This window comes from Pseudophryne corroboree, chromosome 1, assembly GCF_028390025.1.
Source record: "Pseudophryne corroboree isolate aPseCor3 chromosome 1, aPseCor3.hap2, whole genome shotgun sequence".
Lineage (NCBI taxonomy): Eukaryota > Metazoa > Chordata > Amphibia > Anura > Myobatrachidae > Pseudophryne > Pseudophryne corroboree.
The window spans coordinates 822,928,678-822,953,273 of record NC_086444.1 but is presented as its reverse complement, the minus strand read 5'-3'; positions in this window follow the sequence as shown (position 1 = coordinate 822,953,273).

Below are 24,596 nucleotides of genomic sequence, written 5' to 3'. Positions count from 1 at the left end.
CAGTCCAATTTGAAAAAGATCCAATAACCACAACGCGCTGCTCCCTATTATCTAACCAGTTTTTGACCAAAGTGCATATTGTGCTTCCTAGCCCTGTTTCTTGTAGCTTGTAGATAAGTCTCATGGGTGGTACAGTGTCGAATGCTTTGGCAAAATCTAAAAGGATTACATCCACCTCTTTTCCCTGATCTAGGTTTGCGCTTACTGTTTCATAAAAGCCAAGTAAATTGGTTTGACAGGATCTGTCCTTCATAAACCCATGTTGATTCATTTTAATGACCTTATTGACTTCAAGGAACTTCTGAATACTATCTCTTAGAATACCTTCCAATACTTTCCCCATTATAGATGTAAGGCTAACTGTCTATAATTACCTGGTTCAGCTTTACTTCCCTTTTTTTTTCAATATAGGCACTACTTCCGCTATACGCCAGTCTTTGGGAACCATACCTGATATTACTGAATCCTTAAAGATCAAAAATAGCGGTTTTGCAAGTTCAGAGTGAAGCTCCATTAGAACCCTTGGGTGAATACCATCAGGACCTGGTGACTTATTAATCTTTAAATGTTTTAATCGGTCACAGACTACTTCCTCACTTAAATAAGTACCTATCAGTGGGATATTCTCATTATTGAGATTATGTGTTAGTCCCTGAATTGGGTCTTCTCTAGTAAATACTGTTGGAAAAAACTCATTTAGTGTGTCCGCTATGTCATTATCATTTTTGCTTAAGACTCCCAACTTGTCTTTTAAAGGGCCTATACTCTCCTTCTTTAATCTCTTGCTATTAATGTATTTAAAGATTTTTTGGGGATTCGCTTTGCTTTCCTTTGCTACAAGTTTTTCTGTTTCTACTTTAGCCGCTCTTATTTCTATTTTGCAGATTTTGTTACATTCCTTATAGTGCTGAAATGACTCTGCTTCCCCCTCAGATTTGTATTTTTTAAATGCTCGCCTTTTCTTGCCCATAAATTCCTTTATCTTTTTGTTAAGCCACTTCGGTTTATGATTTTTATTCCTTTTTTTGCTGCTCGTAGGAATAAATTTAAGAGTATTTTTAGCTAGAAGGAATTTTAGTACCTCCCATTTCTCCGTAGTATTTTTTCCTAAAAACAAACCTTCCCATTCAATATCCCTGAAAAATACCCTCATCTTTTAAAAATTTGCTTTTCTAAGGTTTAGAGTCCTAGTTGAGCCAGTATAGGGCTGTTTATGAAAACGGATATTGAATGTGACCATATTGTGGTTGCTGTTTCCTATGGGTTCCCCTACTATAATACCTGATACCAAATCCCCATTGTTTGTTAATACCAGGTCTAAGATTGCATTGTACCTAGGTGGTTCCTCAATTAGTTGAACTAAGTAGTTATCATTAAGTGTGTTTAAAAACATATTGCCCCTAGCAGTATCACATGAATCGTTTTTCCAGTTTATCTCTGGATAGTTAAAATCTCCCATCACTACTATGTCTCCTACTCCTGCTGCTCTTTCAATTTGCTTTAGTAACAATTCCTCATCAGATACGTTAATACCAGGCTGCCTATAGCATACACCCAATACTAACTTTTTTATTTGTTTTTCCCTGCATGCAATTTCTATCCATAATGTCTCGACAGTGTCTACAGTCCCCTCCCGAATATCTTCCCGTATATCAGGTTTTAAAAACGGCTTTACGTAAAGACACACCCCTCCACCCTTTTTATTTAGTCTGTCTCTTCTAAACAGTGTATAGCCCTCTAGATTGACTGTCCAATCAAGAGATTCGTCCAACCAAGTTTCAGTAATGCCTATAATATCATACTGTTTGCTTGCTGCAAGTATTTCTAGTTCGCCCTTTTTACCAGTAATGCTTCTAGCGTTTACATACATACAACTAAGATAAGTATTTTCCCTTGCGTTAGGGACATCTTTCACCTTATGTAGCAATGATGACCTGTAATCGTCATTGGTTAGTGCTTTGGTAAAATCTCTTTTAGTACCCATGTTAGTAACCTTACCGACTGCTCTTACCCTCCCCCCAACTTCTCCCCCATTTCGTTTACTACCGCCATCCCCACTATTCTCACTGCATGACCCGTAGTTTCTAGCTAAACCCTCCCCCCAGGCTCCTAGTTTAAAATCTTAAACCTTCAATAAACATGCTGCTCCACAGCTAAGCCTATTGTGCCGATGGCTCTGTCTCTTTATCATCTGGGTTGGGACCTGCTCCTGGGTCTATTGTGACCTTCCACAATTTTTCCTGCTTCAGCTGCATCTCCATGGCAAACTTCCACATAGTGTAGTTCTCTGAACCTTTCAATTTTGCAAAGTTCATGATGTGCCCTGTGCTATGCATCTTCTCAACGTTTTAATAAAATGTTTCTTTAAATTAATCTGTTGTGCTTATGTTCTGTGTACCTCTGTTCTGGGCTATCAATCAAACAAGCAGGGCTGGGCCCATAACCTGTTGGCAGAGTGTTGCAGTGTTTGATAGTTATGTTAATCCACACAATTGATCGTTAACCAGAAGAGATGTGCGGCTGGCAATTTTCGTGTTTTGTGTTTTGGTTTTGGTTCTAATTCCACTTTCATGTTTTGGTTTTGGCTTGGTTTTGCCAAAACCACCCTTTCGTGTTTTGGTTTTGGATCTGGATGATTTTTTTAAAAAGCATAAAAATAGCTAAAATCACAGAATGTGGTGGTAATTTTGCTCCTACGGTATTATTAACCTCAATAACAATCATTTCCACTCATTTCCAGTCTATTCTGAACACCTCACAATATTGTTTTTAGGCCAAAAGGTTGCACCGAGGTTGCTGGATGACTAAGCTAAGCGACAAAAGTGGACAACACAAACACCTGGCCCATCTAGGAGTGGCACTGCAGTGTCAGACAGGAGGGCAGATATAAATAAAAAGGCCCCAAACAACACATCATGCAAAGAAGAAAAAGAATTGCAATGAGGTAGTTGTATGACTAAGCCAAGCGACACAAACAATTGGCCCATCTAGGCGTGGCACTGCAGTGGCAGACAGGAGGGCAGATATCAAAAAAGGCCCCTAACAGCACATGATGCAAAGGAAAAAAAAAGGTGCACGAGGTTGCTGTACGACTAAGCCAAGCAACACAAACAATTGGCCCATCTAGGTGTGGCACTGCAGTGGCAGACAGGAGGGCAGATATCACAAAAAAAGGCCCCTAACAGCACATGATGCAAAGAAGAAAAAAAGGTGCACCGAGGTTGCTGTATGACTAAGCTAACTGACACAACCACCTGGCCCATCTAGTAGTGTCACGCAGTGGCTGAATGTCGAGAGTGGGCCGCAATTACTCAGTCCACTGACAGCATCTCCAGCACGCTCCAGTCACTTTAAAAAAATTCTGCAATTGGTGGACTTATACGGCAGTACCCCAGGACTAATACAGCAGTACCCCAGGACTCATACGGCAGTGTCACACAGGATGGCACTTTTCAAAAACTAGGCCCCAAACAGCACCTCATGCAAAGATGTCGAATAGGTGCAATGAGGTAGCTGAATGACTAAGCCAAGCGACACAAAAATTCCAACTGGAATTTTACGTCCAAATCACTGGAATTATACGTCCAAATCACTGGAATTAATTGGCAAGATCACTATAATTATACGCCCAAATCACTGGAATTAATTGGCAAAATCACTGTAATTAATAATTATACATCCAAATCACTGTAATTAATTGGCAAAATCACTGTAATTTTACGTCCAAATCACTGTAATTAATTGGCAAAATCACTGTAATTATACGTCCAAATCACTGGAATTAATTGGCAAGATCACTGTAATTAGTAATTATGCATCCAAATAACTGGAATTAATTGGCAAGATCACTGTAATTAATAATTATACGTCCAAACCACTGGAATTAAATGGCTAAATCTCGCTATTGCCTGCCTAGTGAAGTGAAATCTTGATGGGATTTGGTACCACCGGGGACACAATACCTTCATCAATTGTCTAAATCCCACAGCACTAATGGCGGATACCGGACGCACATCTAACACCAACATAAGTATCAAGGACTCAGTTATGAGGGCTTCCATCGTCATGTGAAGCTGAACCACTAGTCATGAACATAGTCCAGGGCCTCAGCCATTCCTTGCCACTCCATGTCGTAAATGGTATATTGGCAAGTTTACATTTCTCCTCAGACCATTTAAATTTCTTTTTTTGGGTCTTTTTACTGAACTTTGCCTTTTTGGATTTTACATGCCCTCTACTATCACAATGGGCATCAGCCTTGGCAGACGACGTTGATGACATTTCATTGTCTATGTCATGGCTAGTAGCAGCAGCTTCAGCACAAGGAGGAAGTGGTTCTTGATCTTTCCATATTTTATCCTCCAAAGTTTTGTTTTCCATTATTTTTCTGAAGTTATATAACACATGACGTGGGGACGTTGTTACTTGCGGCACAAGAGAGCGTACCCCTACACCTCACAGGGAAAACACTAAAAATTATTTGGATTAAATATTAATAACCCCTTTATTTGGAGTAAATAATATACAGCACAGGATAGCACCACTGGACTGAATTAATACAGAATTATATGGATTTATATGGAATTATACGGCAGGATAACGAACTATATGGCAGTATCATGGGAATTATATGGCAGTATCACAGGAATTATACGCCAGTATTCTGAGAATTATACAGCAATATCACAGGAACTATACATCAGTATCACGGGAATTATATGCCAGTATTCCGAGAATTATATGGCAATGTCACAGGAATTATACGCCAGTATCACGGGAATTATACGGCAATATATCGGGAATTATATGCCAGTATCACAGGAATTATACGCCAGTCAGTAGCGGATCTTGCCACGGGCAAGCAGGACTTTTGCCCGGGGCGCCGCTGTGTTCCCCGCTGGTCCCCCGCTGTGAAGGGAATTAGACGCTACCCGTCTAGTTTCCCTTCGTGGAGAGGACCTTTGCTGTGCGGTGCGCGATGATGTCATCGCGCACCGCACAGCATTGTGGGACTGGCACAGATGCTAGGGGTCAAATTTGACCTCTAGTGTCTATGCTGTGCTATGGGAGAGACGTCATGACGTCTCTCCCATAGATCCGAGAAGAGGAGCGGTGCCAGCGGAGGTCTGCAGTGGTCGGGTATCAGGAGCAGGGAAAGTAAGTATTCATTTATTAATTTATTTTTCTTTCAGCGGCGCTACTCTACAGGGGGCACTAATGGCGGCGTCTGAGATGAGAAACTGTACTACGTGCCTAGAGGCTGCGCTATTGGTTGCGGGATTCTATGGCAACGAGTTTGAGCTTCAGCGCTATGCGCTACACAAGTAACAACGTCCCCACATCATGTGTCTATGTGACGCTGTGGTCACATGATCGGGAGACGAGAGACTAAGGAAGACGTTTCAACCGTGCTGCTTAGCAACGGGACAAGTATGCGCTTCATCGTTTCATGTACCGGAAGTACTATAGAACTCGTTAATCCGCAAGTGACGAACTGAATGTTTGTATTATCGATATTAGTCTCTATTTGTTAATTTATTGTTTCTGATTCCTTTATAAATTTTCAAAATAAATTCATTGAAGGTAAAATGGTTTTATCTATTTATTTGAAGTTGGTAATATTATGAATTAAACAAAATAGTCATGTGTCTGTACAACCCGGAAGTAGTTTAACTTTTAAATACAGAATAAAAGCTTTTTTAGTTAATATTGAATTTGAAAGATTATTCTAACTACTGAGTCTGTCCTAAAATCACAGTGTGGTGTAGAAAAAGGTGTTTGTCAAATGTTTTACTTAGTATTGGCATTAATTAGTAGGATTGAGTGAACAGCTGACGATTAGATTCTAATCACTAAGGGTATAAATACCCAGAGAGTTTACTTGCCCAAACCACCTTTGATAAAGCTGCAGTGCCCGCAGCGAAACGCGTCAGAAGGCTTGTTTGGTCACTATTTATTGGAATCTTTTGCTGCCCATGTGTGCCCGGACCAGAACTGGATTTCACATCTTGCAAAGGTATTGAGGTGACTGACTTTTTCTGGAGCACCACCATATTTTTCTCCATGCTAGGAGAATACCGCGTTGCAGTGAGGACCCCTAACTCCGTGCTTGGTCTGAGTACTTCATAAAGACTCTCTCAAGGGACTACACCTCCAGCGGTTCATTGTGGTAAAAATCATCATTTGGGACTATAATCCTTGGTCCAAAACTCCAGTCTTTCTCACCCATATACTTACCAGTTAATTCTATATAGGAACGGATCACACTAGAAAGGCAGCTATTTGACCATAATTCATTTAAAGATATTGGTGAGTTCATGTGTTTTTTAATGTGTTTTTAAATTGTGTTTAATTAAATTGTGACCAATTTTTTTCACTCAATCCTTCTTATTATAAGTTATTACGCTAAGCGCTGCTATTGTGGTTTTTGTATTTTATGTGTTTTTGGGTGTGACTATCCCAAATTTTTAGCAGCAGCATTAGAAATACAACACCTACTAGCGCCTGATCCCCTACCTTTGGTAAAATCCTCTCTTACAAATGGGGGCGTAACTGACCACGCCCCCGTAGGAAGCCACGCTTCTATTTTTTGCCCGGAGCGCCACAATGGGTAAAACCGACAGCGGGATGATGACGTTTTGCCTCGTTCGGGTTTCCGAGTCAGGCGGGAAAACCCGAGCCTGGCTCGGGTTCCGGACTCGAATGGTGAAGTTCGGTACGGTTCGGTTCTCTGAGAATCGAACCCGCTCATCTCTAACCAGAACACTGGTTTATTAACATACAAAGAAAACACTTGTTAGTGTGGAAGATGTTCTGTAGCAGCAGTTACTCTCTCATATATATGACAGGCTGGTGCAGTGAAAGCACAGTACTTATCACTATACGTCGTGCGGCTGTTGTAAGGTAGTGACTTGACAGTATGGGATGGAAGGCTACACATCCATGCAGACTGACTCCCATTGGAAGGAACACACACCGCCCACTGCTCTCCGTCCCGCACAGGCAGTGCGACACACGCTACAAGAGGAGCCATCTCTCTCTCCACTGCAGGAGGAACTGTGTCATCAGTCTCCGCCTCCCTGATGCTCAAGCACTAGAGGGTAAACACTAGAGGATGCACACCCAGTGTAATGTATACACAGGAGACAAGGTACTGAGTGCACTATACTCCAACAACAGCCACTCCATCCACATCTGAATTGAAGGTGAAACTCAGAAAATTAGAATACCGTGAAAAAGTTAATTTATTTCAGTAATTCAACTTAAAAGGTGAAACTAACATATTATATAGACCCATCACAAGAAAAGTGAGATATTTCAAGCCTTTATTTTTTATAATTTTGATGATTGTGGCTTACACCGTAAGAAAACCCCAAATCCAAAATCTCAGAAAATTAGAATATTACATAAAATCAATAAAAAAAGGATTTTAATTACAGAAATGTCAGCCCTCTGAAAAGTATAATCATGCATATGTACTCAGTACTTGGTTTGGGCCCCTTTTGCATGAATTACCACCTCAATGCGGTGTGGCATGGATTCTATCAGCCTGTGGCACTGCTGAGGTGTTATGGAAGACCAGGATGCTTCAATAGCGGCCTTCAACTCTTGTGCATTGTTCGGTCTCATATCTCTCTCTTGGCAATGCCCCATAGATTCTCTATGGGGTTCAGGTCAAGCGAGTTTGCTGGCCAATCCAGCACAGTAATCCCACGGTCATTGATCCAGGTTTTGGTACTTTTGGCAGTGTGGGCAGGTGCCAAGTCCTGCTGGAAAATGAAGTCAGCATCTCCATAAAGCTTAGGACACGTGGAGCTGAATGGATTAAGGTGAAAAAAAGGTAATATTTTAATAAAAATACATACAATGTATCAATAAAATTGATAATTAAATGAGAATTGTAATAAAATTACAGCAGATCAGAATCACCATGGAGCTGCCTTAGTTGTGCTATCCGTTTTTCTTAATTTGTGTGGACTAATACTGACAATATTGGAATCTTTGAGAAAGCTGCAGGTACTGCAGCGAAACGCGTCAGATGTTTTGAATTTGGATCACCTTCATCAACTGGGAGCTGCACTTATTACATCCGGATCTTTAGTGGACTTCTACAAATCACGTCGAAAGGTACAGGTGAACAACTTGCCAACTGGTAACACAGCCCTGCTACTCAGCATTGAGGACTCCGCATACTGGTGAGGATACAAGAGTGTTTTGGTTCTACCCGCTTAAAGGGACGCTACCCAGAGAACCCCCTCCTCCAGCGGTATTTTATGTGGCATTGCAGCCATCAGGACTGAGCATATAAAAAATCCAGGTGTCACCTAATTCCAATATTGTCAGTATTAGTCCACACAAATTAAGAAAAACGGATAGCACAACTAAGGCAGCTCCATGGTGATTCTGATCTGCTGTAATTTTATTACAATTCTCATTTAATTATCAATTTTATTGATACATTGTATGTATTTTTATTAAAATATTACCTTTTTTTCACCTTAATCCATTCAGCTCCACGTGTCCTTATCTCCACCATGATTAACGAATGTAATTGTTGATTTTAAATTTACCACACAGCGCTGCTATTTTGTTTGTTGTTTATTGTCTATAGTGTTCACAGGATTGACTAAACCTGTTTCATAGCAGCTGCTATAATTAGAACACCAGCCCAACTTGCGCCCGATTTTAACTTCGGTTAAAATTTCTTCTTTTTGTCTCCATAAAGCTTGTCTGCTGAAGGAAGCATGAAGTGCTCTAAAATGTCCTGGTAGATGGCTGCGTTGAATCTGGATCTAATAAAGAACAGTGGACCAACACCAGTAGATGACAAATCAACACAGACTTTCGAAACTTCACACTGGACTTCAAGCATCTTGGATTGTGTGCCTCTCCATTCTTCCTCCATACTCTGGGACCTTGGTTTCCAAATGAGATGCAAAATTTGCTTTCACCAGAAAAGAGGACTTTGGACCACTGAGCAACAGACCAGGTCTTCTTTTCTTTAGCCCAGGTAAGACGCTTCTGACGTTTGTTGTTCAGGAGCGGCTTGACAAGAGGAATACAACATTTGAAGCCCATGTCCAGCCTCAGTCCACTCCTTGTGAAGCTCCCCCACACTTTTGAATGGCCTTTTCCTGATAATCCTTTCCAGGCTACGGTCAACCCTGCTGCTTGTGCACCTTTTTCTTCCACACTTTTCCCTTCCACTTAACTTTCTATTAATGTGCTTTGATACAGCACTTTGAGAACATTCAACTTCTTTTGCAATTTCCTTTTGAGACTTTCCCTCCTTGTGAAGGGTGTCAGTGATGGTTTTCTGCACAACTGTCAGGTCAGCAGTCTTTCCTGTAAACGTCGGTTTACTTACAGGACTAAAAAGCATATACCTTAAACACACTTGATACACTTTAATATTGAGCCGCTGCGGCAGCAGTAATTAACCTTTCACCTTTATATTATTCATAAACCTTATGTACACAAGGTTGCACAGTGTACGCACTCTGCGTACGTACCCCTAAAGGGCGTAGTGACTACACAGTTTGCGTACACAGGCCTATATACTGTTAGCAAAATGCAGCAGATGAGTGGCTGCAAATACACTGTAAACCTTAGCAGGGAAAGGAAACACGACACCAGATTGTATTTAAAATGCTGGGTTCCGACACACCAACATATAATTACTGAAAGGGGGTTACAATAACAATACAATACAATCATGGCTACAGTCAATGGTACATACGTGTTTAGTTTCGCCTGTGCTTCCCAGTCTGGTCCTCAGTCATCATGGTAGATGACCTTCAGAGTCTGTGATAGTGACCTGGCATGCAGCTGGCTCTTTATACAGTGGATCAAAACATAATACAATAGACTCTGTTTGCTCTTCTTCCATTGGTTCGGGGGTGGGACATATCCTGTGCACTGGGGATCATTGGTCAGCTCAAGAAGTGGGCTATGGCTAAGACTTGAGATGTGATTTCTGTTGTTTGCATCTGAGTTCCCGCCCCATGACCAGTTAAACCCATCACATTAATCATACATAAATCTGGTATTATTAATAACTTAATGTTGTAATATATGATAATATTCTTATTCCCACCAGATTAATATTTACGTGACTCTGAACAATATGATCCCACACATGATATGATTATCTATTTCCATCCTCAAGATAAACATATATCTACATATATCCATATACACACACACACATATATATATATATATATATATATACATACATACATACATACATACATACACACATACTCCTGCTATTAAAATTTGTTAGGAATCATATATATATGAAAAATATATAAGAAATATTTTTCTATATATAAGAAAAATGGGTGAAAGAAACAGGCCATGAAATTCATTTGCAATCCTTATCATAACGCTGTCTCTATGGATGGATCATAAATTAAATCTGCTGCTGTAACAGCGCCCTCACTCCTTAGACTCATCAAATTTGTGCCGTGCTTGCGCCGCGTTAGAATTTGAACACACCTAAATAAAAAAACAATAATTATGATGATTCCCAGGATACAAAGGAGAAACTTCCCCACACTCATAATGACATTTTGAGCCCACTCTCCTAAACCTGAGAACCATTTGCGTGGGTTCAACCATGAGACCCAGCCGGTCAGTTCATTACTCACAGTCGCTAAGGTAAGGTTGTGCTTCCTCCTGAACTCCCACTTCAACTGCAAGATCTCATCCATCTTCTGATCGATGATCTCCGTTGGGTCGTCAGTGCTGTTTCGTAATATATCTGCAGCACTTCACACCATATTGAGTTGCCAGAGTAACACAGTACCCATCCGTCACGGCTGTGATGTAATTAAGGACCATCCTGTGCTGGATCAGTTCCTTCTTGTAGGCTTGTAACTCCCTTCCCGTATACCTGAAGGTGTCATCATACATCTAAGTGATATTATCTATCAAGTTCGCTAGCGCATGGTTATACCTATAATTTATAGTTCCTCTGGCAGTACGGGTGATGTCTAATGCGAGAAGGAACTGAATCCCGGTGGATTCGTGGATCAAATCAGAGGCTGCGTGCTCTGCCCTATCTATGAGGTGTCTCTTGATGATGTGTTCATAGTGAGTATGAATATAAGGAGCCTGAGCACTGCGGTGAACGTCTTTCATTTTATCATGGGTTATGGTCATGACCTCTGGTAGTACTCTCCCAATATAACACATTCCCTCTGAGCTCGGGGCAAGCCACTTGTACGCTTTCCTCCCACATATGAAATAGGCATCATCTGGGAGAACATAGGGGACAATATATAACATCACCATATTACAAATTTTCCAAGTAAAGAAACCAATCCCTAGTTCTCCTATTTGCTCAGTACAAGTATCGGGCTGGATGATATGGGCACAATACCCTGACGATACTTTTCCAACCCACATGGTCTTGCTTCCATGGGTATACCTATACCGAAAATACCTCCCACTGTTGGCTATTTGGCGTACAAGTTCAGAGTCTATGGGTATCCTATCAGCTCTGTGTGAAAAGGTAATTGGTTATTCCACGTCACTTCCCAATTTCCTGGTTTTCGGTAATTGGAAATATTAAAACACAATAAGGACCTGTCTACATGATATTGGTGGAGCTTCAAACTAGGTGGCCTAGAGATATTGAATTTCTTGTCCACCGGTCTACCACCCCGTAATTCGAGTACCTCATCTATTGCTAAAGGGTATGGTACTAATCCTGACTTACTCTGACCTTGAGGTACCTGTCAGCACACCCAGCATTCTGTCTGGTTTAAGACCTTACCCACTAGTGAGTGGTAATCACTCAACGGATGGCGGTCCATGTCGATATTAAGGTTGGACTGACATCTCTGGATGCACCCATCCTCGACTATATTCTCACAATTCCTGCAAATACAATATTCATCAGACAATAACCCTTCACAGTGCCTCCGAGCTCCATGACTACCAGAGCGCTTACTGATACCAGCCTTTACTCGAGTGATGTGCTGCTCCTGAGATCCTACAAATTCGTACTCGCCATCAGAACCCATTCTAGATCCCCGCTCAACCTCTCTGGGACCCTCACCAAAACAAACTGTCCTGATCAAAAACAGAATTACTACTAGAACCCGAAACGCAGTCTCTTGTGATAGATCCATTTCGTTAGGGGAAAGAAGGAAAATAAGAAGGAGAAAAGAAAGGAAAATGCAGGGGGAGGTGAAAAAAGAAAATGGTGCGACAACCGTCCTAGATCTTGTTGCTCTCCGTGCTCAGATGCCTTTCAACAGTCCTGCCTCTCAACTTTCCCGGAACAAACACTCTAGTGATACGAGGTTCTTTACACTCTGCTCTTTGAGTTCTCTCCGGGTCAGCGACCTTCTTGCAGTGGGACGAGTGGACCCACGTCTCTCTTTCGGCGACCTTTAGTGCTGTCATGCTGGTTAACAAGACTTGGTATGGTCCTTCCCACCTGTCTATGAGGCAACCTGAGCGTAAGAAATTTCGAATCATCACATAATCCCCAGGCTCAATGTCATGACAATTACTGTTCAGTAGGTCAGGAATCACCAGCTCTAGATTTCTTTGTTGATTTCTCAGCTGCTGGTTCATCCTAACCAAATATTTCACAGTCACTCCATTATGACATTTCAAATCATCCTGGGGGTCTATCATTACATGAGGTTGTCGACCAAAAAGAATTTCAAAGGGTGATAAGTTAAGTGGAGACCTGGGAGTGGTTCTGATGCTGTACAACACTAGTGGCAAAGCTTCTGGCCACAACAATCCAGTTTCAGCCATTAATTTGCTCAGCTTCCCATCAGTTTGCACATGACCTGAAAGACTTCACCTGTAAAATGGGTACCCCTATCACTTTCAATCACTCTAGGGATACCATATCTACACACAAATTCCTGCACAATTTTCTTTGCAGTGAACGTAGCAGTATTTGTGGTAGCAGGGAACGCTTCTACCCAATTGGAAAATACATCAATACAAACTAACACATATTCCAAATTCCTACAGGGTGGTAACTGTATGAAGTCGATTTGTGTTACCTGAAAAGGTCCATCTGTCGGAGGGATATGGGATGGCTCTGTTGGTATTGTCTTTCCAATATTCTTCCTCAAGCAAGTAAAACATGTAATTGCTCTCTTACCTGCATGAGAAGAGAATCCTGGCGCACACCAGTAGGCTCTCATCAGCCTGCACGTACCCTCTTTGCCTAGATGAGTCAGACCATGTGCCACCTCAGCTAGACTTGGAAGATATGCTCTGGGGGCCACCGGCTTACCATGTTCTCCTGTCCACAGTCCTGAGGACTCCTGGCCATACCCCTTTGCCCTCCAGACTGCCTTTTCCTGTAGGGAACACACATTTTGAATGTGTTTAACTGTTGTGTGTTATCAGTTGTGTGAAGTAAACCGTCTCTGGATGAGAGGAGAGAGGGGAAAAATAGTAAATACAAAAAAAGAAAATGTCAGGTTTGGCATTCACCAACAGGCTGTCACACCATCATGCATATCGGTGTCTGTACACAGTCTCCCTTCACCAGTATTCTCATTCTCCACCCTTTGTGCCTGACCAGGCACACTGCGTAAATACTGGTGTCCTTGTGCTGGTGAGATATACTGGATTTGGGCAGAACTCTGACAGACCGAGTAGGCATGTGGCATTTGAACTGTAAACGGGTCCATGTGTTGTACCCTCCTGTCTATGAACGTAAGAGATGAGGAGGAAACTTTTGAAGAAAAATCACATAGAGGTTAGTAACAGATACGTTTGTAGAGGCAAAGAGGATATTATAAAATTTTACAACTGGATTGGGCACTATGGGGAAGTGATTCTCTACTGTCTATACCCCTTTAAAAAATTCTATGTGTGTCGTATCTCTACTGGGACTATCCCAGCCATCAATCCAGTGTCCTGTCCATCCTAAATTCATAGGGAACCCGGTATCTGTGAGATAATTTCCTCTACATGTGATGGCCATGAATCTAGAACAGTGAAATGCAACATTAGTCTGTGTGGGTATCCAACATACTTTGTACTTCCTGGGCAGCAGCACGCTATATGTATACCATCTCTAACAAAACGCCTGTTAAGTTAATCAGGGGCCATTTCTGCTAGAGAAAGAAGCAAAAGTTTAGAGGCCTCATCTTAACCCCAGCAAGTTTTGTCAAAAAGGGTAAAGTTGCATTTATTCCGTTCTTCCCATTAACCGAATCTGTGTTTTCTATATGGCTCGTGATTCCTTACTATATGTCCCCTGATCCCGTCTGTGTTTAATAATGTGGCTTGTTTTCTCTGTCTAGGGGTCTATATTGACTATGTGTTCTACTATACCTACAATCTCTAGCAAAATGTCCTTTATTTCTACAAATGTAACATATTCTTGTTCGTGATGTACCCCCAGGGGTCTGGGGTTTTGGCTGATAGGGCTTTCCTGTCAGAGTCTGTAAACTTATTGTCATCAGCTTCTCCTCCTGTTGTTTTCTGCGCCTAGCAATATTCTTGTGGTGTTCAATTGCGCACTCTCTAAGACAAGCTACTGTGGCCCCTCTCCAATTAGGCAAAGATGTTTGTACCCTGTCCCTTACTGTCTTATTGAGCCCGTCCATTAGCACAGAGACAGCCACCTCCCTGTAATTCGCATCGTTCCCTGTATCTGATATCCCAATGTATCTATCCATTATTTGCAGGGCCCGATGGAAATATTCAGATGCCATTTCATTTTCCCTCTGTTTTATGGAGAAAATTCTTCTCCACTTAACAGTAGTGGGGAAATACAACTCTAGTTGCATGTTAATTCGTTCCACATTCTCCTGATTGTTTCCGTCAGTCATAGGACTATCCGACTCTAATCTACAATCAGTGATACATTTTTGGGTGTCAATATTAGGGGGTAGGCACGCTTTCAAAATCTTTGTTAGCTGGTTCATGAGCATTATCCGCCAATCTTTGTTAGCTGGTTCATGAGCATTACCTAGATCTCTGATAAACTTCTGACATCTGGCTAAATGCTTCCGGGGATCGGGGAATTCTGAAATGATTGACCGCAGCTCAGCTCTGGACAACGGGCAATACATTGCATTATTCCTGGTGAGGATTACTCCCCATTGGGAGTTACAATTTCCAAGACAGGATGTAATCCTACCATTCCGTTCCTAATCTGTTTGCTGTAAGGTGTTGTTGTCTCTGTGCAATGACCCGTCTCACACTTACCGGTAGCTGTGACCTCACCAGTTCTTTCAGTGGGAAATACTGTTACTGCTCTAACTGGGTGGACGGCCTGAGTTTCCTGCAAGGTGACTGCCTGAATGAGAGCGGCGATTTGGCTGGGTCCTTCATCTTTCTGTGACCTATAACCTTGTAGAGACTTCAAAACAGGATACATCTTGCTAAAATTAGGGTTAATACATTTCTCTTGCATTCTATTATCATTCATAGATATACCATTGACTGTAGCCATCTCTTCCCTCTCGACATGTGTTGATAATGGTGTGTTTGTGTCCTCATTCCTGCTAGGTTTGGAACCTGCTTTGCGAGTTTGTTCCCTTTGCATCTCCCCCTCTTGTTGCCACAGTTTTAAACAATCGTTATGTCTAATCCTTTGTTTTCTGGATTTAAGCAGACATATTTTACTGCCTACATTCTGCAGTACCTCTGGTTCAAAGCTGCCCACCCTAGGGAATGATACCCTATCGTTGTCAGTCATACATACCCATTCATCACAATAAACTTCAGCATGTGGACCATATTTTCCACACATGATAAACCTTGCTGACCCTTTTGGTCTTTTTTCTTCAGCCTGAACCCTGCACAAACGTCTCTCACTTGAGCAACTGGCTCCCATATTTGTGGGTCTTTTTAATAACTAAAAAAAATTCCCACAAACACCAAAATACTCAATGCAAGTAGACGGTGGAAGTATCTCCGAGCACCTTTCACTCACCCTCGCCCACGCTGGCCAGTACTACTGTTGATAGTGGATCGCAATGTACCCAACTTAGGGCTCCTATCAGACCTTACAGCACCGTGATTTCTCTCGGTGGAGGTTCTGTTGGAATATTTTCCTGAGAGAGGCAGCAAAAAATTCCTTTTCGGTATCTTCCTACTGGAATTTTTGTAGGGTGAAAAACAGAGAAATTAGATAACTATCCTTCACCCTTTCCAGTGGAAGTCCACCAGGGAGATTTCCCGACGTTATCAAAGAAAAACCCTTTGTCTATACAATCACGTCTGCGTATGCTTTTCCACAGCGCATATGACACAATGGTATCACGTTGTGCTGTGTAGAACACACGGACATGCAATGCAATCACACAGCCTATAATACTAGTTATCTATATGCCCTATGATTGCTGTAGACCACCTAGCCTAGACCACTCCAGATCACCTAGTTGTATGGGACACCTAGACCACCTCAGACTACCTAGACCACCTAGTTCTAATCACGCAAGGTAGCAAACCCTATGCCACCGGGCCTCTACTAACCCAGTGTTACCACTCCAGAATATCACCTAGACCACCTAGTTCCCGAGTTCAGCTCCACTCACTCCACTTTCACTCACTCAAATACACCTTGTTTTTCTGTACAGAAAATTTTCACTCGTTCTGATTGTCAGCTTTACCCCCAGAGGCAATACAGTTTAAACAAAAGTTTTATACTAATCTGCTTTTGAAACCGGATAGTTATGTGCTATTGTAGCATGGCTACTGTCCCACCTTTTAACTGAACGAAACTATCATGTAATTTGTACTTATCGTCCGCACTCTTACGCACTTTGCGTAAACATGCAACCGTGCGTGTCTTTTACTCTGCGTGCGCAGTCCTGTGCTTTGTCCGAGACACGTGTACAAAACTGTGCGTCCGCAATAAAACAAATCACACAACTCTATAAATGTGAACAATACTAACTACTATTGCCCACTAGACACAACTTGTTCTGTATAACCCTTTATGCAGACCTGCGTTTGTGTCTTTACACTTACTTCCTTAAATACTGTTATTTCAATTTTAACTATATAGCAACAAATGTATTCGATTTCCCACAGATCTAAACAAATCTAGCAATCTAAATCTTGCGGCAACAATGTAAGAGGGTATGCAAAGTATCGGTGCCCTTTGTGTACGCTTTTGGGGCCAAAAAAAATCAAAGATTTTTTAAATAGCCTTTTTCCTGTTTTACGGGTTCTATCAGCACCTCTGCAGACCAGACAGAGCAGACGCAATCTAACAGGACACAAATAGGGTTTTCAGCACATCCATCGACCAGGAAAAGATTACGTAGGATAACTTTCCGCCCTTTGCTGATAGATTAAGTCTGCTATGACCTGTTAGGCTGTGAGCATGTGAAAAACCGGAGGAGCCCCCAATTGTAAACATCGGTTTACTTACAGGACTATGAAGCATATACCTTAAACACACTTGATGCACTTTAATATTGAGCCCCTGCGGCCACAGTAATTAACCTTTCACCTTTATATTATTCATAAACCTTACATACACAAGGTCGCACAGTGTACGCACTCTGCGTACGTACGCCTAAAGGGCGTAGTGACTTCACAGTTTGCGTACACAGGCCTATACGCTGTTAGCACAATGCAGCAGCCCGAGTGGCTGCAAATACACTGTAAACCTTAGCAGGGAAAGGAAACACGACACCAGATTGTATTTAAAATGCCGGGTTCCGACACACCAACATATAATTACTGAAAGGGGTTACAATAACAATACAATACAATACAATCATGGCTACAGTCAATGGTACATACGTGTTCAGTTTCGCCTGCGCTTCCCAGTCTGGTCCTCAGTCATCAGGGTAGATGACCTTCAGAGTCTGTGATAGTGACCTGGCATGCAGCTGGCTCTTTATACAGTGGATCAAAACATAATACAATAGACACTGTTTGCTCTTCTTCCATTGGTTCGGGGGTGGGACATATCCTGTGCACTGGGGATCATTGGTCAGCTCAAGAAGTGGGCGATGGCTAAGATTTGAGATGTGATCTTGTTGTTTGCATCTGAGTTCCCGCCCCATGACCAGTTAAACCCATCACATTAATCATACATAAATCTGGTATTATTAATAACTTAATGTTGTAATATATGATAATATTCTTATTCCCACCAGATTAATATTTACGTGACTCTGAACAATATGATCCCACACATGATATGATTATCTATTTCCATCCTCAAGATATACATAAGTCCACATATATCCATATGCACATATATATATATATATATATATATATATACATACATACACACATACTCCTGCTATTACAATTTGTTAGGAATCATATATATATATATATATATATATATACATACATATACAAACATATATATCTCTAAGAGTTTAGACTATGAATGTTATTACCTCAGATTTCTAAATGTCTGGTTTAATTTTGTTAGCTATTGCTAATTGAGTTTCTCTACAGCCCAGCTAGGTTCCTGGATATTGTCTTTCTTGTTTGCCCTGCCCTCAGATAAGACAATGACAATCCAGTATTTTATTGTCTTCGACGGAAACTGGGCTACCCTAATACAATAGGAGTAAACAAAGGTGTTTGCCTTCTTCATAGAATTTCAAAGCTTTGTGTAAATAAGGCCATTGTATTTGAGTCTCTGGGAGTTTAATTTATGTGTGACCCATCTTCATGCTATTAGAAGAGAAAGCAGACAGTGGGTGATTTATGCAATATATGGATTAGATATATGATATGTCTTTGTGGCTTTTCCATGCGAGTACAAATTCCACTGTAATTACTCATACCACGCTCTAATGCGCAGGACCGCGGGAGCGACTATACGCAAATTGCGAATATGTGCACGCACGGCCGATTAAGTACGCACACGGAGGCCATCTATGTGGTGTTTATACGTAATGTGTGTACTGTAATATTGTCTGACTTCGACATTCCCATGATTGTGAATTGTACTGAACCAGACGGAGAGACCATTTAAAGGCTCAGGAACCCTTTGCAGGTGGTTTGGATTACTTAGCTGACTAGGGTGTGACACTTTGAGCATACAATATTGAACCTTTTCACAATATTCTAATTTTCTGAGATTTTGTATTTGGGGTTTTCTTTAGCTGTAAGCCACAATCAACAAAATTATAACAATTAAAGGCTTGAAATATCGCACTTTGCATGTAATAAGTCTATATAATATATTAGTTTCACCTTTTAAGTTGAATTACGGAAATAAATGAACTTTTGCACAATATTCTAATTTTCAGAGTTTCACCTGTAGGTCCATTGTTTCCTATGTTTTATATAAGTCATTAGAATAGTTTCTGTTTTTCACACAAGGCTGGTAGGCGATGTATTGTTCTTAGGGCCTAATTCAGACCTGATTGCAGCAGCAAATTTATTAGCTAATGGGCAAAACCATGTGACTTCAGGGGGGCAGATATAACATGTGCAGAGAGAGTTAAATTTGGGTGGTCTGTGCTGAAACTGAAATCTAAATTGCAGTGTAAAAATAAAGCAGCCAGTATTTACCCTGCGCAGAAACAATATAACCTACCCAAATTTAACTCTCTCTGCAAATGTTATATCTGCCCCCCCCCCCCCCCCCCCCCTTGCAGAGCACATGGTTTGGCCCATTAGCTAACAAATTTGCTGCTGCGATCAGGTCTGAATTAGGTCCTTAGATGCAATTGCGGTCGAATTGCGGCGTGATTTCGACCGTTTTTGGATTCAACACTATTCGACACCCTAAACCCTCCACCTGGGACCCTGAATTCAACATATTCAATTCATAATGGATTCGACACTCCTCTTGTCGAAAAACGGACCAATCGTCGAATAGTGGGCATCCTAGATTCGACTTCCCGCCGTTTGGAGTCCTATATAGGGCTTGTTTGCTGCGTGATCAGCAGTCATTTTGTGAACCTGCAGAGAGGTGTGTGGAGGTGCAGAGCTAGCAAATTGGTTGTTTTTTGCTGTGGTATCGTTTGGACACCCAGCAGACTTTAATCCAGGAAGGGCAAAAGACCTGTTACCCCGGAGGAGAGTCGTTTTTGGAGCGATTTCTACATTTGTAGGTAAGTACCACATGTGGTCTGGCGTTGCATGTAGATGTTTGTGTAGTGTATGGGTGTTGTTCTGAGTGCTTGGCTACTGTTTTGGATGAGGTATGAGTGCAGTATGTAATGTTTGGGTGGTGGGGGGGTGCCAGAGCCGGCCTTAACCAATATGATGCCTTAGGCAAGATTATGGCTGGTGCCCCCTAGCACCGCCACTAGTTCTGCAGGAAATGCCTGGCATGAGTCAGCTGGCAGCTCTGCTAACGTCGGGCGCCTTTTGTTTATGAAAATGCATCTTATTTGCATTACTGTGTGGCTAGGATGCACAAGCAGCTTCTGCTGATTAAAATGATATGCAGCATGGCTCTATTCTGTGTGTGACTGTGGCTGTATCTGCATATGAAATGCTACATTACAGTGATTTCCAGGAATACACTGCAATATAGCATTTTGTATGCAGATACAGCCGCAGTCACACACACAATATAGGCATGCCGCATATCATTTTAGTCAGCAGAAGCTGCTGGTGCCCCTAAGCATACCAAATGCCCTAGGCATTTGCCTAGTTTGCCTATGCCTGAGGCCGGCTCTGGGGGGTGCCATGAGGTGTACATGTGGCATTGCTTTGGGGTGTTTGGGGTATGTTTATGTGTACAGGTATGTGTATATAGGTCCTGTTTGGATTGCTGCAGGTCCTGCTTGTATTGCTGCATATATTTTTTGGAGTTTTGTGTTTGGGGGTAGTTTTTCACTTTTTTTTGCATAAAATGTTTTTTGGAGGTGACTTTTGGCATGTCGGTATGTGCCATGTGGTCGACATGTGCTCTCCTTTGTTTGCAAAACATGTGTTTTGGCTCCTTCTTTAGCCCTGGTGCACCTCTAGCATGTGCAGGGATGCTTTTACTGGCTTTTTGGCTTGATTTAGGTGATTTTTTTCATGTCGGTATGTGCCATGTGGTCGACGTGCTCTCCTTTGTTTGCAAAACATGTTTTTTTGCTCCTTCTTTAGCACTGGCGTACCTCCAGCATGTGCAGGGATGCTTTTACTGGCTTTTTGGCTTGTTTTGGGTGACTTTTGGCATGTCGGAATGTGCCATGTGGTCGACATGTGCTCTCCTTTGTTTGCAAAACATGTGTTTTGGCTCCTTCTTTAGCCCTGTTGCACCTCCAGCATGTGCAGGGATGCTTTTACTGGCTTTTTGGCTTGTTTTGGGTGACTTTTGGCATGTCGGTATGTGCCATGTGGTCAACATGTGCTCTCCTTTGTTTGCAAAACATGTGTTTTGGCTCCTTCTTTAGCCCTGGTGCACCTCCAGCATGTGCAGGGATGCTTTTACTGGCTTTTTGGCTTGTTTTTTTTCAATTTTTAAAAAAAATTGGTCCTGCTTGAGCACTGGGGTCCCAGCAGCATGACGTGTGGTTGCATGTAATTATGTAATGTGTGTTAAATTTGTAAAAATAATTTTTTATTTTTACAACAGAGATGTCCAGGGACAGGCACCCCCCGATCCCCCCCTTCCCCCCACCCCTCAGAAGAATTTTCCCTGCAAAGCAATGAGGAGTGGGAGCCGGCCCAGGTGGAGGATACGACTGAACAGGCATCCAGTGACCAGCCGTGGTCGTCAAGGGAGCAAACGGAAAAGCGAAAGAAAAAGAAAAGGCCTAGAAAGGTAAATACTGGCAACACCTGCAGACACAATAGCTTACAACTTGACACACCCTAGTTTGCGCACTGCCAGGGATACTGACACACTCACAGGTACATACCGATCATATTAATTGCATGTTTTTTTACCCTAAAGGCAAGAAGCCAGCCAGAGGATCAGTCGGAGGAGGAAGCCTCTGGTGAAGAAACAGGATGGAAGAATCCGCGTGGACCCAGATACACCGAGGCGGAAAACTGTGCCCTAGTGGATGGCGTCGACAGGTCCTACGACATTCTGTATGGACCAAGGGCACAGACCACAGCAGCTAAGACAAAGCGAAACATCTGGGATGCCATCGCGAGACAAGTCACTGCAGTATCTGGAAACTGCCGGAGCACCAGAAACTGCATGAAGCGGTACAGTGATTGCTGTAGACAGACCAAGAAAAAGATGGGGATTCAGCGCCGACATGAGACAGCTACGGAAGGTGGTCCGGCTCTCAATTTGAAGTGACTACCCTGGGAGAAAGTTATAAAAAGGCGCATGAACCCTGTCATGGTCCAAGGAGTTCTCGGAGGTGTGGACTCCAGTCGTCCTGCTGGCTTTCCCGAGGAGGAAGAACCGCCCAGAAGACGGAAGACGGCGGGAGACAAGCAGTCCAAAAGGAGGTGTGATAGTAAGAATACATTAAGATGAGCTGTACTAAACTTTTTTTTTTATAATGTGTTTGTTCTTTCCCCCAGACACGCCTGCCCAGAGGACATCACCTGCGCGCAGGACATCACCAGCACGCGGACCATCACCTGCACAGCAGGCATCGGCAGCAGCACGCGGACCATCACCTGCGCAGCAAGCAACAGCAGCGCGCAGACCATCACCTGCGCGCTAGACATCGTCAGCGCGCAGAAAGTCACCTGCGCACCAGACGTCATCAGCGCGCAAAAAGTCACCTGCGCACCAGACATCATCAGCACGCCAGACACCGTCGGCGACCACACCACCAGCTAGGCGCCAAACTACATCTCCTGCGCGCAGGCCATCACCAGCTCGTGATCTCTCCAGGAGCTCTGGGACTGTGACACAAGAGCCTCAACAAGACACTACCCTTGTGGACCCATCACCCGAACTGTTTGAGTCAACAGGGTTAATGGACGAGACTTTTCTAGGGTTCGATGACAGCCGTGCAGACGTATCCAGCCATACCCTTGAAAAGTCTCCAGAATTGAGGACAAGTGAAGCTCCTGGAGCAGCGGCACCACAGGATGGAGAAGTTTTTTTTGGGGGGGGGTTTGGGTGTGGGGGGAGGGGGGGGGTCACCATTTTTGTATAGTTTATTAACTTTATTGTGTTTTTTTATTTTTTTTTCTTCTTTTGCAAACAGAGGTGCCACAGACCAGCAGCGGATTTGCGTCAGGGGTTGGTCCCCACTTCAGGCCGGATCTCTTACAGGATGAGTCGGACGATGAGGTGGAAGTGCAGCAGTCCGCTGTTTCTACATCCCTGTGTGAGTAATTATCAAATTGCAAACCTTCAAACATATGTATGAATGTGTATTCTAATTTCTAATTTTTCTTTTCAGCTTCACAAATGCAATTGGTGGCAGACGTACAGGAAGGGTAGGATCCCTCAAATGTTCAGAGGGTACACACCCTGGCAGCAGAGATGACTGCCCGCCAGGATAATTACACGCTTGTCGTTGAAACCAGACTGGACGCCATTGAGAAGACAATGGATAAGATGGCAAATGGTTTGGTTGAAATGCAAATGGCTCTTGCCGACAGCACGGCAGAAACGCAAAAGACCAGACAAGAAGATCACAGGGAGACTATGGACATCCTTCACGTTCTGGCCACATCCATCAACCTGCTGGTGGATAACACAGCATGCCTGGCACACAGCGTTGATAACATGTCGGAGAGCCAACGACATTCGGCATCCAGCCACCAGATCATCGCAACAACGCTACAGATGATCTATGATAAGCTCCCAGAGCCAGCTCATCAACACACTGGTCAACCACCACATCCGCCACCACAAGCCACACTGACGCCTCCTGCCCTTGCTCCACCACAATCCTGGTATGGACAGTCACAGCTGTACCAAGGATATACAGGGATGTACCCCACCTACCAGATGCCTCCACCACCAACACCGGCCGCATCATCTACACCAGCAGGGCCACCGAGGCCAATTCAACGCACTCCACAGCCGCCCAGGACATCGTCGCCACATCAGGAGGAAGAAGAGGATCCGGACAACCAACCACCGTAAGCGCGGTCATATTGTTTTATTATTTACTATGTTTTTCATGTTTCCCTTTCTCCCCCTCCCATTAGTTTTTTTTTCTTCTTACTATTGTTTTAAATTTGTGTTGGCCTACCCCACCCCAGACCGAGTACTACCAAGGAGCTATATGTCTAGTGTCATGCGCATCAGCTTGTGCCAGCGCTCCGACCGTTGGCGAGCAACGGTCACGGCCGCCGCGCCTCCCTGTTCCCCTGCACGGCGCCTAGCAATGCCAGGACGCCGTGCGCGCTGAAGCCGCCGGGTCCTTGGCAATGCTAGGACGCTGTGCGCTCAGAGCCGCCGGGTCCATGGCAACGGGGACGCCACAGGCGGACCGCGTTCCCCGTTGCCATGTTAGGATTACACACACCTGCCCTTCTCTGGTCGTGCAGCAGGGCAGCTGCACAACATCATTAATTAGGTTCTGCTTAGTCATTGGTGGGCTCCCTTTTATATGCCTCCTCACTGCTTTACACAGACGCCGGTGATAGCTTCCTATATGCTGTTCCTGCCCAGCAGTGTTCCTTGTCCAGCGTGCTGTGATCTGGTCTACTCTGTTTCCTGTGGTCCTGAGTCCTGGTGTCTGGAAGCCGGTCGTGGCAGTCTTTTCAGTTCTCCAGCCGATTGTTACCTG